The sequence below is a fragment of the Condylura cristata genome, unplaced genomic scaffold, assembly GCF_000260355.1.
Source record: "Condylura cristata isolate star-nosed mole 26May11 unplaced genomic scaffold, ConCri1.0 scaffold00008, whole genome shotgun sequence".
NCBI lineage: Eukaryota > Metazoa > Chordata > Mammalia > Eulipotyphla > Talpidae > Condylura > Condylura cristata.
The window spans coordinates 55,178,366-55,191,740 of NW_004567109.1; positions in this window are offsets into that span (position 1 = coordinate 55,178,366).

Consider the following 13,375-nt stretch of genomic DNA (forward strand, 5'->3'; position numbering starts at 1 on the left):
GTTAAAGGTAGAAAGAATGAATCTGAATAATGCATTGTTAAGGAGCCTTACTTGGAATGTGTATCAGAATTAACTTGGAAAATTTTTGCAAAGTATACCCCAGACTTAATAAAATTAGATGGACCCTGGACAATTTTGACAGCGCTTTACAGATGGTAATTCTACATACAGATACCCTTATTTAGCAATTTGAGGAACCTCCAAACAGTTTTCCATAGTGGTTGTACAAATACCCTTAATTTAACACCATGGCTTGATCTGATCACCTTCAGTGACTATATCTACTTCTTTGTCTTGAAACAACTTTACACAGAGGAGTGCCTGAAGTAAGGTAGTCATATTACTAATAAAAAGGAAAGACAAAACTTTAGATGAGTAAAAAGGAGAACTAGTGTTAATGTGTAGAGGAAGGAACTGATAATGGCTTTTGTAAAAATTCCATTTAGTTGAAAGATAATTGTCTTTTCCAACATAAAACTGCCAATACTCATTCCTTCTGACCTTCAAAAATGACAACTTATGATTCAACATAATATAAACCACTTACCAATAGCATACATATTATCCAGATTCAATAATTATCAAGATTTTGTTGATTTTTTTATCACTTCCCTTTTTCCTTTTAATTTTTTTATTGGAAAATTTAAAGCAAACCTTAGACTTTAAGTCATTTCACTCCTATAAACTTGAACATATTTCTCTAAAAAATATTGCCTTTTTAAAATATAACATTTCAAAATCATTGTCACACCTAATTAACAAAAGTTGCTCAATATATTTGTACTTCTCAGATTGTCTCCCAAAACACCCTTCTATTATTTCGGTTGTTGGGTCAATTTCCTAAAGGAAATCCACAGATTTTATTTGGAAGTTGTTGTTCTTAACTGATCTTTTTAGCCCAGAGGAGTTCCTCTAAAAATCCCTCCTCTCCCTTTTTCTCTTAAGCTACTGACTTGTTGAAGAAACTAGGTCAATTATCTACTCCCGTGGCATTATATACATTCAGGATTTATTGTAGTGTAGTATAAGCTGTCATCCATTCTATAAACTGGAAGTCACAGGGCCTGGTGACTTATAGTCACTATAATACCTCTTGTTGAGTCAACAGAGTTTGCGCGTTAGAATGCCAGAGCAAAACGGGGTGTGTATGGTAAATCTTGGTTATGCCACCTGGAATTGTGACCATGGTAAGTCACTAAGCCTTCATCTTTTTCTTTGTAAAACAGGCATATAACAATTCATAACTTAGTTTTGAGAAGGTAAAATGAGATGAAGAATACAAATGCCCAGGACTATGCCCGATACACAGGTATGCAGCTTCTTAATAATGTCAGTTCTGGCTGATAAGACTTCAGCTTATAGAACAGATATATTCATTCTGATAAAATATCTGAAAAATTATATCTTGTAATCATCTTGACATTACAGAATACACACAGTATTTTACCTGTGATTAGCAATACCTACAGTAGAAGTAGAGTCTCCAAGGACTGCAGAAGAATAAACTGTCTTCGGGAGTTTTGTGCTGCTCCCTAGGGAGCAGATTCTTCTTGGGGCCAAAAACATGCTGCATGATAAAAGAAAATTTGAGAAGAAAATAAATATATGATATTTATATCACTCTCAGACACAGAGAGTCAGCTGATAAACCATAAACTTACATAGCACAATTAAAAACATAGTAGTTTAAAGTTTTTAGAACCACATTACTCAAAAAGTTGTTTGAAAAGAATTACAAATAGAGGGAATATATGAACAAACCTTAGGTTATTTTCTCAGATTCAGGTATGCATTCTGAATTAATTCTCTGAACATGTAAAGTCTTTATAAATTAATAATTTATTTTTTATAAATTCTCTGAACATGTAAAGTCTTTATAAATTAATAATTTATTTTTTATAAAAACATTTACCTTATTAAGTATCAAAAATACATTTGGGGATATATCTACATATATAATTTAATTAAGAATTTAAGTGGGCTGTTTTATGAGTCCTTTTATGAACTATCAATCCCTTTCACAATGTAAATAATTGTTCATTATGTCCTATGTCTTTAGTCAAAGGTCAGGTTTTCCTAAATCAAATCCTTGTCATTAGTCTCCAACTGATACCCACCACTCTCTAGCATTTCTACTTCATGTTACAGCATTAATACTACATTTTGTATAGACTATGACACCCCAAAACGTCACTTTGGCATAAGGATTATTTTGAGTTAAAGACAGATGAATAACAGCAAGTGTAAGGAGGACACTTCCCCTTTTCTTCCTGAAAACAGAAGATAAAATCCCAATGTGAAAAATGTGAAAGGCCCTCCCTGTGACAGAAAAGGAGAAACATTCTTAGATGGGAGATAAGTTGAGAGAATTCTGTACAAATGAATCTTGCTAAAATAATTTTTATCTTCCTTTACCCTTCCCATCTATTTTACTTATATTCCCACATGTAGATTTTGCCATTTCTTTGAATCTTTATTTCCTAAGAGCTGCTATATCATTATTAAACTTGTGTGCTTTTTCTCTTGCTAATGACTTAATGTAGTTTCTCAAGTCCAGTTGAAAACCCTAAGAGGATTACTAATACTTCTTTCCAATAGAATCATTATTTTAATGTTTTTTCACATTCCTCTAACTTACAACTCTCTTTAATTTAAGGAAATACTCTTATTTTCAACCATGGAAGCATCAGATAGTAACTCTTAATCTTCAAAATCTAAAAAAAAAAAACCTCAAAAATAATTTCTTTCCTATTAAAATAAGGGAAATGATGCTCCTCTAAAAGGATACTTTTCTCATGATTTAGATCTGAATTCCTTTTACCTCTAGAGACCTTGCTCTATAATTAGTTCCTCTTTCTTCTATATATTCAGCTTTCCTAGAACAAGATTCTATCAGTGAAAAAAAACCAGTACACAGGACATTAGCTTCTCCTCTATGTTACTCAATTCCTCTGCAAATCAAGACTCCTAGTTACTTTGCTAGAAAGCAAAACTTGAGGGTTTTGCTTTCACCAGCTGTCTTTCCTCAATTTGGTGTAATCTCACCATTTAATCCGCAGGGGCAGCTTTTGGTCAACTTTGACCTTCGTATTGTTAAATTCAGTGGAGATTTTGCAATTCTTAATTCTCCTTGGGCTCTGACATTGTGAGTCAAATCCTTTGGTTTGTGGCACACAATTTCTTCATTTTCTTCCTACCTCTCTTCCAATCTGTCATTAAATGATCAGTCTTCTGTTTGACCCTGGTTCTCTTTTGTTTGCACTGGTCACTCTCTCAGTAAGTAATTTCAATGAGGAAGAAACGGTGGCCACACTGGTAGAAAAATGGCTTCAAGGTACCTACGTCGACTAATAAGATTCAGAATCTCTTAATTTTCTCTGATAAACCTAATTATGAATGGCATGTTATACAGAAGATAACAGCTATAATCAAATCCACAGGATCAATGGAAAATTAAACTGTCAATGAAGACATAGAAGGTATGCTCTGAGAATTTAGGGATGACCTGAAGTTAAGAAGTCTGGTTATTTAAGGGTAAAACCCACAGTTTGAAAGGCAGGCAAAGCAATAAAAAAATAATTTTTAAAAGTTTACAGTTCTGGACTTAACTCCAAATGACCTACTTACAACGCTTTGCATAGGGGGAGGTAGGAAGAGATTTAATTTGACAAAAGTTCAGAAAGTTCAGGTTAACTGCAAGTTTAAGTAAGATGAATGGGGATGTGAATGTAAACAGGACTAAAGTGCAGTTCACGACTTTTCCAAGAGTCTGATCAAGACAAAGATTGTTTTCGCTGCATGCTCTACCTGCTAGTGGACTTCTGGAAGTTTGTATGGTTCACAGAGATGACAGAGTCCATCAAGGAGGTGAACAAAGTACTGGTTGGGTAAGCACAGAGGAAAGAATACGCCTCAAAGTCACTGTGAATACTTAGCCATATTTATTAGGCATCAGGTTTAAGTTGCCGAAAAGCTGTTCTGCGAAAATGGGATTCGTGTAGCAGTACTTATAAATTTCTTATGAGGGAATATACATGGCTAACTCGCTCGAGTTAGCAGGAACTAATTTTGGGCAAAACGTGAGCCAAACCTTTCTAAGGGAAGATCTACAGCTGGGTGTGGTATTAGCAGGCTTTCAGGCTTCTTAGACAGCAGCGGAGGAGCCGCTTGTTTGGGAAGTGGGTGATTTCCATATGGGGTTGGGAGGCTTGCACTTCCAGAGTTGCTGATAACCCCAAAAACAACAGATTGGACTGCTTTTCTTTCTTATTAAAAGTTTATGGATTCCACTAAATTCACTTGTGTGTCCAGTTAACAGCGTGTGCTTTGCCAGTCAGAATCCGTTCATAGGCAGGATGCTATTAATTACGCTTCCCACACTATAGCCAATATGGAAAAATCAAGAGTAAAGGAGGCAAAAGGAAGACTCGGGTTCCAGTGGTCCGCGCGTTAAGTCAGTCACCGCCGAGTCACTGCCGAAGAAACCTCTAGATTTCAGCGCGGACCGTCTGCCATCATCCCTGCGGTTCCCTAAAAGCCGAGATCGCGGGGCGCAGCCCCGGGGTCACGACTCTGTCTCTGGGGAGGGCGAGTCCGATTCCCGAAGAAATCCAGCCCCAGCTCTTCCTCCCGGCCCCGTCGGGCACACAGCTCAGGCGAGTGCGCCACAGCCGCCCTCCATTTCTCCCACCCTCTCTCCTCACCCTGTCAAGCTCAACTCCACGCCCGGAGTCCCAAAGCTCGCACCCACTCACCTGCCAGGCGAAACTACCTCCGCTTCCCTGGAACCGAGACCCGCCGGCCGGGCTAGGAGGCCCCGTAGGCGGGATTAAGAGGAGACGGAGCTCGATTTCCAAGCGCGGGTTGGCTGAGCGGTCGTCTGGGCTTTCCTATTGGAGGAAACCGGACGGAGGGTGGGGGAAGAGGCGTGGCGAGAATCTGGAAAGGGTTGTAAAAGGGCGGGACTGAGCGTGCCCTGACGAGGCCGGAGATTGGCTTTCGGGTCTGGACCGCGAGCGGATTGACTGTGAGGCAGCTGGAATCCCGACCCCTCAGGGCAGGTGGAGGTGCGGGCGGTACTGGGGCGGTGTTACTAAGCAGGGCTAAATTAGGGGGTGGGGTGGGGCGGTGACGTGGGGAAGGCCGGGGATTGGGTGTGAAATTTAGCCCCGAGCTCTAAGTGGCTGTAGTCGACTGAAGGGATTGAGGCTGACTGTGGGAAGAGGGTTGATTTGGGGGAAAGGGCAAATTGTGGGGCTCCTGGGCTTAGGCAAGGAAGAGGTGCAATTAAAATAATGTGGGAGGGAGCCGGAGAGAGGACAGGACTAAAAGAGTTTGTAGATGTATTCCTCACCTGTGATGGATGTGAGGAAAGTAGGAGAGGAACTTTGCGTTCCTGAATGGTAAAATGAGTTTGAGCAAAGCGCCGAGAGTGAAAGGGACATGTGAGACCGAAAGAGGAGAGTAAAATGACATTTTTAAAGTGAGGAAGAGAAATCCGCTAAGAGAAGAAGGAACAGCGTGAGATACAACTCTGGAAAGGCAAATTGAGGAAAGGAGTTTCTGTTTAAGAATTGTAAGCAGGTAGACAGAGAGTAGTAGCATTGTAACTTAGGCAGAGGGGAAAGAACAAAGATAATTTTTGGCTGAAGGATTATCCTCAAGGAGGTATAAGCAGGTTCAGAGGATATTTAGGTGAGTGGAGAAACTATTATGTGAGAGAGAATTTCCCCTAGAGCTATTGTAAGTAGCTACTGTGAGAGACACTTATCTCACCAAAAAAAAAAAAAAAAAGAGATCACCAGAACACACCTCGTTTTTGGTGATTTTAAGGGAGATTTCACTGAAATGGAGGATTCTCCTCCATTTGGGATGCCGTCAAGAAGTGGGGGTGGGGGAGCGTCTTCTAAGAATGTGTATCATTATTTCATCGTCTGTAGAAGAAAAGGAAAAATCAAGGCTAAATCGCTGTTGGTAAAGAAGCCAGTTTTACCGCTTGGGAGAGGAGGACGTTGGTGTCTTTGTGGTTTTCATATTGACTTTATTTTTGAACTGTGTTTAGCCAAGATTATGATAGCATTTGTTTGTGGTTTCACCTTGTCATGATCACAACCTTTGTCTGATGTTGCTGTTCAATCATATTGTTATATTTTATAGGGTAGACGATGGCCAATTTTTAATAACACTGAAGGGTGTTGGTTCAGTTGCTGCTTTTCTTTTTCTTGTAACAAACGGGAATTGAGAACATAGGTACTGAGGTGGCTGGAGAAAATTGAGGCAAAGATGTATCTTCAATCTTACAGGGGGAAAAACAGTCAGTTGCATATAAATGAATTAGATGGCTTCAGGGCTGGAGAAAATTGAGGCAAAGATGTATCTTCAATCTTACAGGGGGAAAAACAGTCAGTTGCATATAAATGAATTAGATGGCTTCAGGGGATAAGTGCTATAAAAGAAACAATGACAGGTAGAAACAAGGTTGGTCAGGAAAAGTGACATTTGAATCCAAAATTGAAGGACAAAGAGGCCACCTTGTAAACAATGATTTGGAAAGGAAAGTAACAACTACAGGAAAATCTCAGTCAGAGAAAAAATTGTAATTTTAATTACACTTTTAGAAAATAATTTAGCTGTTTTGGAGAGGAAGCTTGTATGAGTAGACACAGGAAGAACTGTTAGGAAGTTTTTTAGAAAGGGAGATGCTGTTGGCTGGGATGAAGGTGCAAAGAAGGGGCAAGAGCTACGGAGAGCTAAGGCTGTCAACATTCATCATGGTGATATTCATAAATTTTCTCTGTTCCGGTACTGTATCTCTCCTGTCAGCTGTGCCTGGTTTCTCCTATACAGACTGTTTGCTCTCTCCAGAGTATAATCGATAATTTCTCATTAAGATGAAGGGGGACCAATTGTCAGGGCTGTGCAGACCAGAGGTGGATCTAGGGAGATCTGTTTACATGAGAGAAAAATCAGCTTTCCTTTTGTTTAACTCTTTTATTTGGGTTTAGTGTATGTAGCCATAGGATACCTATGATGTTTTACTAATTCTTAATTTAATTAACAAAGTCATCTACTTTTATATATACCTTTCAGGCAACAATAGAGGAATTGCAGGAAGTGAAGACATTGGCAAGTCTTTATTATCTGGAAATGCTTCTTAAGAGATTATCTGTCATTTCTAGGTACTAAGAGTCAGGCAGACAGAATAAGTTCTTCCTTTATCTTATAACTTTGGGCAGTAGGCTAAGGAGGATCTGTGCTTAGGGCAAAAATATCATTAAGTCCCAGGTTTGTAGCTTCCTAAAATCTTTCCACCTTTCCTTCTGTAAAGAATTATCTTCTTAAAAGTTGTGAGAATAGCAGCACACACATATAGACAAACACACACACACACAAGTTAACTATGTTATGTGATAGATATAGTGATTACCTTGATCTTTGTAATTATTCTCATATATATATATATATCATCTCACCACATTGTATACTTTAAATATACAATTATATTTATCAAAGAATTATGCTCAGTTTTCAACCTTATATAACCAGCTCTTTTAAATGTAATATTATATGTGAATTAGTATAGTAGATTAATGTTTTCCAGCCATATAATAATAGCTGCACAAAAATGTTTTGAACACTGTAATAGAAATTGTACATCTACCCATAGAAAGTCTGCCCAAGGAGTTAAAATTTTTATAGGCTTCTCACTTATAGGATATATGTAGGTTCTTAACTCCTGGAAAATTTCTATGTGAACTGCCTTTTATTCCCTCAGTTTGTCATAATGTGCAATGTCCTAATGGCTCTGCTTCTAGTGGAAAGGTAGGACCACATGCTTTTTGCCAGGAAGACCCTCAGGTGACAGGAACATAAATTAACACCAGGCTTTCTAGGTCTATAAAGAAGAGATAATGATGAATTTCTTTGGCAGAGGGAGAGGAAGATTTACTTTAAATAGTATAAGAATATAAGTAAATTAAATGCATGAAATAGTCAATATGATAATCAAATGGGACAGTATACAGTGTATATAAGCTACTCATATGTTTAAAGTATTTATTGCATGGAGATTTATCTAGGCTGTGCTGATTATGTGGTGAACAAAAATAGATAGATTGTCTGCCCATATGGAGCTACTAGTGGAGGAGACAAGCAATAAAATAAACTCACATGCTAGAACTGTGATTTAAAAAACTGTGCAGAAAAATAACAATTTTGGCCACTAGATGGAGTTATTGCATAATTTCTGTCAGCAAGTTAGTAGAAGCCTGAGAGCATACATGACTACTAAAGCTATATTTTAGGATCGGGTGACATGGCTCTTTTTCCTACCTCTCCATCTCAATTTGTATTTTTTTCCTATTCCTTGACTGATGGTAGTATGGTTAAGATATATTAAGGAGCTGTAAGAGATACCATGATGTAGAAGTATTAGATCAACTATGTTAGATTTATTAAGTCATGGAAATCGCTCCTCAATTTTATGGGAATTTCATTTTCTGTATTTGTTAATACCTGCGTACACCTTTGACATGACTGTTAGCTCCCTAACTGAGGGCCTACAACCATGTTTCCCATACTCCTTGGGGGAGTATTTTGAAGATGCTTAACAGTTATTTTTTTTTAAAAGATTTATTTATTTATGGATACAGAATTGCAGTTCAGGCCAGAGGTGCAGGAGTGATAAGAGGCTTCACCACAGGCAGAGTAGGGAGTAGTACACGGCTGAGGGGAACAGCAGGCGAGATAGGAGAGGTCTACCATGCCCTGTGGATCACCTCCAGAGCTGGAGATTGAACTCTTATTGAAGCAGCTATGGGTAGTTTGCAGTGCTGGTCTTAACTCGTTTGGCCATCAGGGAAGCCAACAGTTACCTTTTTAAATGAATAAATTCCTTTAGTCTAAGTGGTTGCTGTTTTCCATGAAACTCAGATAACATCCTATGGATTCTGTTCTGGAGATAGTTTGGAAAAGAGTTTCTACAGGAAAATCTGAGTAAGTTTGCCCATCTTGTGTTCCAAGCAGTTCTAAGAACTGCTTACTCTTTGTAAAAGAAATTTTGGTGGCTAAGAAGGATGGCACATGTGTGTAGATGGTAGTTACATTATTTGTCATTCTGAGTTCTAGACCATACTTTATTTCCTGCTTTCTACTTGTATCATACACATAGTGAACATATTTTTAATTCCCAGTAAAACTTTACTAGTGTTAAGTGTATGCTTTAGTCCAGGCTAACTCAAGATTAAAGTGTTTTGAAGCCTCTTTACAGTGAATAGATGGAACAACATATAAACTACGAGGGAGTGGAATATAAGGAGATTCAAGAATTCTGATCTGTCTTCTGATTTCTTCATCTTAGATTGTTTTTTAGCAGAGTCCCTGTGTATGTTTTCTTAGATTTGTACTTAATCAAAATGTAACTTAGACTTGAATATCATATTTTAGCAGCTATTATAAATGGCATTGTTAACATTTTATATTTTATTATTATTTTAAAAATTATTTCTGTTGCATTTTTAAAAATTTTATTGCTTTGATATTCTTATTCCACAGTTTTTCTATCTTGCATTAAGATGTCAAGGAGACGAGTATGAGAATACAGATACTGCCTCAAGACATTAATTTTTTGTCTATATTCCCAGAAGTAGGATTGTTGAAGTAGTTCTATTTTCATGCCAATCCATACTCTTTTCCATAGTTGCTGCACTGATTTGCAATCCTACTTACATTGTATTCCAATTTCTCCATACTCTTGTCAACACTACCTTTTGGGATTGCTTTGATTAACACTTCCTGATGATTGGTGATGTTGAGTATCTTTTTATTTAGATTCTTTTCAGTGTCTATATTTAGCTATTAGAAAAATATCTGTTCAAGTTCTTTAATCATTTTTTTTCCTAGAAGCCATCAGTCAAGGGAGTATACAAGATGAACTTTAGAGTGAAGGTTGGACTACAGGATGTGCAGTATGGTGGTTGGCAGAACAGCAAGCTGGGAGGTAAGATCTTGGAAAACCTTATTTGACATGCCAAAGAGTTTGTCTTTCATCTTTTATGCAGTGGGGATGTCTGATGGCTTTTGCAGATTTCCAAAATTTATTTATGTTTTTACAAACAGGTAATAAGCTAATCAAGAGAATGCTGAAACTTGTAGTAGGTACAAAGCAAATGAAAACAATAAGGGAATATTATCTTATCCCTGTTTTTGTTTTTTTTTTAAATGAAGTTCTTTTTTTCCTACCACCATCCCTTGTGTCTCCTTTTTCCTTATTTCTCGTCTCCCTCTGAGCCCTGGAGCCCTCAGAATGTCTGTTGATATCCACTAGTTGAAAGCATTTTATGTTGTCAAATTATCTGTGTATGAATATCTAATATTTGCTTTTATTTGTTCTGGACTTATGTTGCTGCATGTAATTCAAATTCCCTTCATTTTGTTGAGCGTGGCTGCATTTCAGTTTTTTGGTGACTATATAATAGTCTGTGGTATGTATATACTAAATTTTCTCTATCCATTCATGCAAGGATGGAGATTTAGGCTGCTTCCATGTCCTACCTATTGTAAATAATGCTGCTGAATATTGTGGAACATATTTTTTGTTGTTGATGATGGTTTTCTATTCTGTGGAAATATGTCTAAGAGTGGTATTGCTGGGTAATATGGCATTTACATTCTTTTGTTGGTATTTGAGGTGATGAGAACAATGACTGAGGTGATGAGGACCGTGATGTAGATGATGAGGGCCATGATTTCCTGTTCCATTGTCTTGCTGATGTCATTTAAGAATTTGTTCTTTATTGCAAATTCAATTTCTACATAAGCTATAGGACAATTCAGATCATCTGTTTCACTACAAATGGGTTTTGGTAGTTGGTACTTGGTTCATTTCATTCAAATTGCTGAAATTATGATTTGAAAGTAGTAATGAAGTTGAAATATTACAAATCTTTCTGTTTGCATTATTGTTTAGTGAGTACATTTTCACTGGTCTAGTTGCCTCTTGGCCCTGGGAATGAGGAATTGTACTACTTTATCAGGATTTCAGTGTTTAGTATGAAATTGCTATATTTACAAAAGTTATATTTCCTTTCATTAAACCCATAAGAGGAAAAACCTGTCACTTAAACATGGAAAGACATACTTTAAAAGTTAAAAAGTATTTTGACACAGAACAATGTAAGGGTTGGCAACTGTTGGCCCTTACACATAGTAGCTTTGGCAAATGGAAGGTATATAACCTTGTATTACACTTTTTTTTGTCATCATAGCATCCAGTGCTGTACCTCAGATATCAGAAAGTCAGGGAAGAGGAGGGGGAGAAATCTTATTTTTAATACTCTGATTTTAGAGTACATCTAGATTGAGAACTACCAGTGAAGGCAATATACTTTTATTGAAAGACAGTTTTTTTTTTTTATAAGATTTATTTATTTGTGCATATACAGAACTGGGGGTACAGGCCAGAGGCTTAGGGGCAGCGAGAGGGTTCATCAGAGACAGAGTGGGGAGCAGAACAGGCAGATCGATGAAGTACACTGCTGAGGGGAGCAGCGGGCGGGTCAGGAGAGGTCTGCCACGCCATGTGGTCACCTCCGGGGCAGGCGGGAATCTAACTCATGCGGAAGTGGCTTTAGCTTCTCAATGCTGTGCTTTAACCCGCTGCGCCACCAGGGAGGGCCGAAAGACAGTTTTTAATATGTTCCTGGAGATACTTAAAAAAAAATAAAGCACTAAAAAAGATGTCAGGTAATTTGGAATCTGGTATACACTTATACATAGGAATAAACATTAATTTTGCTTAGTTTCAGTTCCTTTGTTTTCATATGGTTAATAAAGAAACTATTATTTGGTTTTGAAGGCAGTTATTTTTCTACCATGAATTTTTTTTTCAATTAGTAAAAATGTATTCTACTTACTCTTTGATGGCAATACAACTTGAGAAAGAAAATACAAAGCATATTGACCATTCCATCTGACATCCTAATCCCATATGAAGTGAGGAAAGACTAATTATTCAAAGGATGAGCTCAACTGTGGAAGGATACATTCTCCTTTTGATGGGAGGGTAGGGGGTATTCAAATGAATAAAAGGTCCATATGCAATCAGATTATTAAAATGGATTTAATGGCATCAGCACTTCTCTGCTTTTCTCTTATCATGTAATAATTTTAAGTTATTATTTATATATATTTTACATCATTTTCATATTATTGTTCACTTCTGTAAAATGCTTGTTCCTCTCAGTTGTTTTGTAAAATTCCCATCACCAAATATTTTCAAGATCCTTACTTGTATAAGCAAATCCATATGTTTCTTACAAATCTAAGCAACTCAGGCAAAAATATAGGAATTTGACCAATACTTCTATGCAGTAAGAGTCTGTAGACTATGTGGACACCACTTATTTTTGGAAAAAAAAAACTGTTTTGGAATACTGCTCTGCCCATTCATTTATGTCTGCACCTAGGACGGCTATCACACTAGCAGATTTAAAAGGTGAGACAGACTGTAAGTCCACAAATTCAGGAATAATTACTGTCTCGTATTTAATTGAAAAGTCATCCTCCATTGCTTACTTACCAGAATAAGTAAAAAGTCCAGTGAAATATATTTGTAACTTGAAAATTATTCTTAATTGCTTTCAGAAATACCAACCACTTACTAAGACTTGTTAACTGGATGAATTCTGCATACTTCCACACTAAGAACAGTATTTTATTGATCAACATGGCAAAAAATAGTCTATATTCTCTTGTGGGAAAAGCAGCAGAATTTCAAGTATGAATGAGGGGAAAGAAGTATCTTAGAGGTAAATAGTACAAAAGGGGTTGGACTTTGTGGTGAAGGATAGAATGGGCCTTCAATAGTAAACTTAGTATAGTATATATGTATGCTAATGATACATGACTGAAACTTAAACAGTGTTATAATTCAATGTTACTTCACTAAAAACCAAATGGTAAAAGACAGCTAAGATTTAGTATTATAAGTGATCTACTAATTTAGCTCAGATTTCTAACATATTATCATCATTGAAGGTCCATCTCTGTGAATATGTTGCTACAAATGTGTAATTGTCATCATATTACTATGCTGTGTGAATTACCTAAAGTTCTAGTATCCCTTTAAAGTATGGGTAAGCAAGAAGGGAAAAATTCCACATGTTTATAATCAACTGCTAGTAAAACTAATAGTTCCTCCTATGTTGTATGGTAATTGTGTGCAGACTCTAGATGTCTACTTTGGGTGATTTACTTTAGCTTGAAATCCACTAGAGAGATTTGTCATTCCTTGTGCCCAGGAACCACCTCATTTATCACAGGCTGTCATTCTTGATGAAATGGAAAACTACATTGTCTTTCTTAAGAATTAATGTTG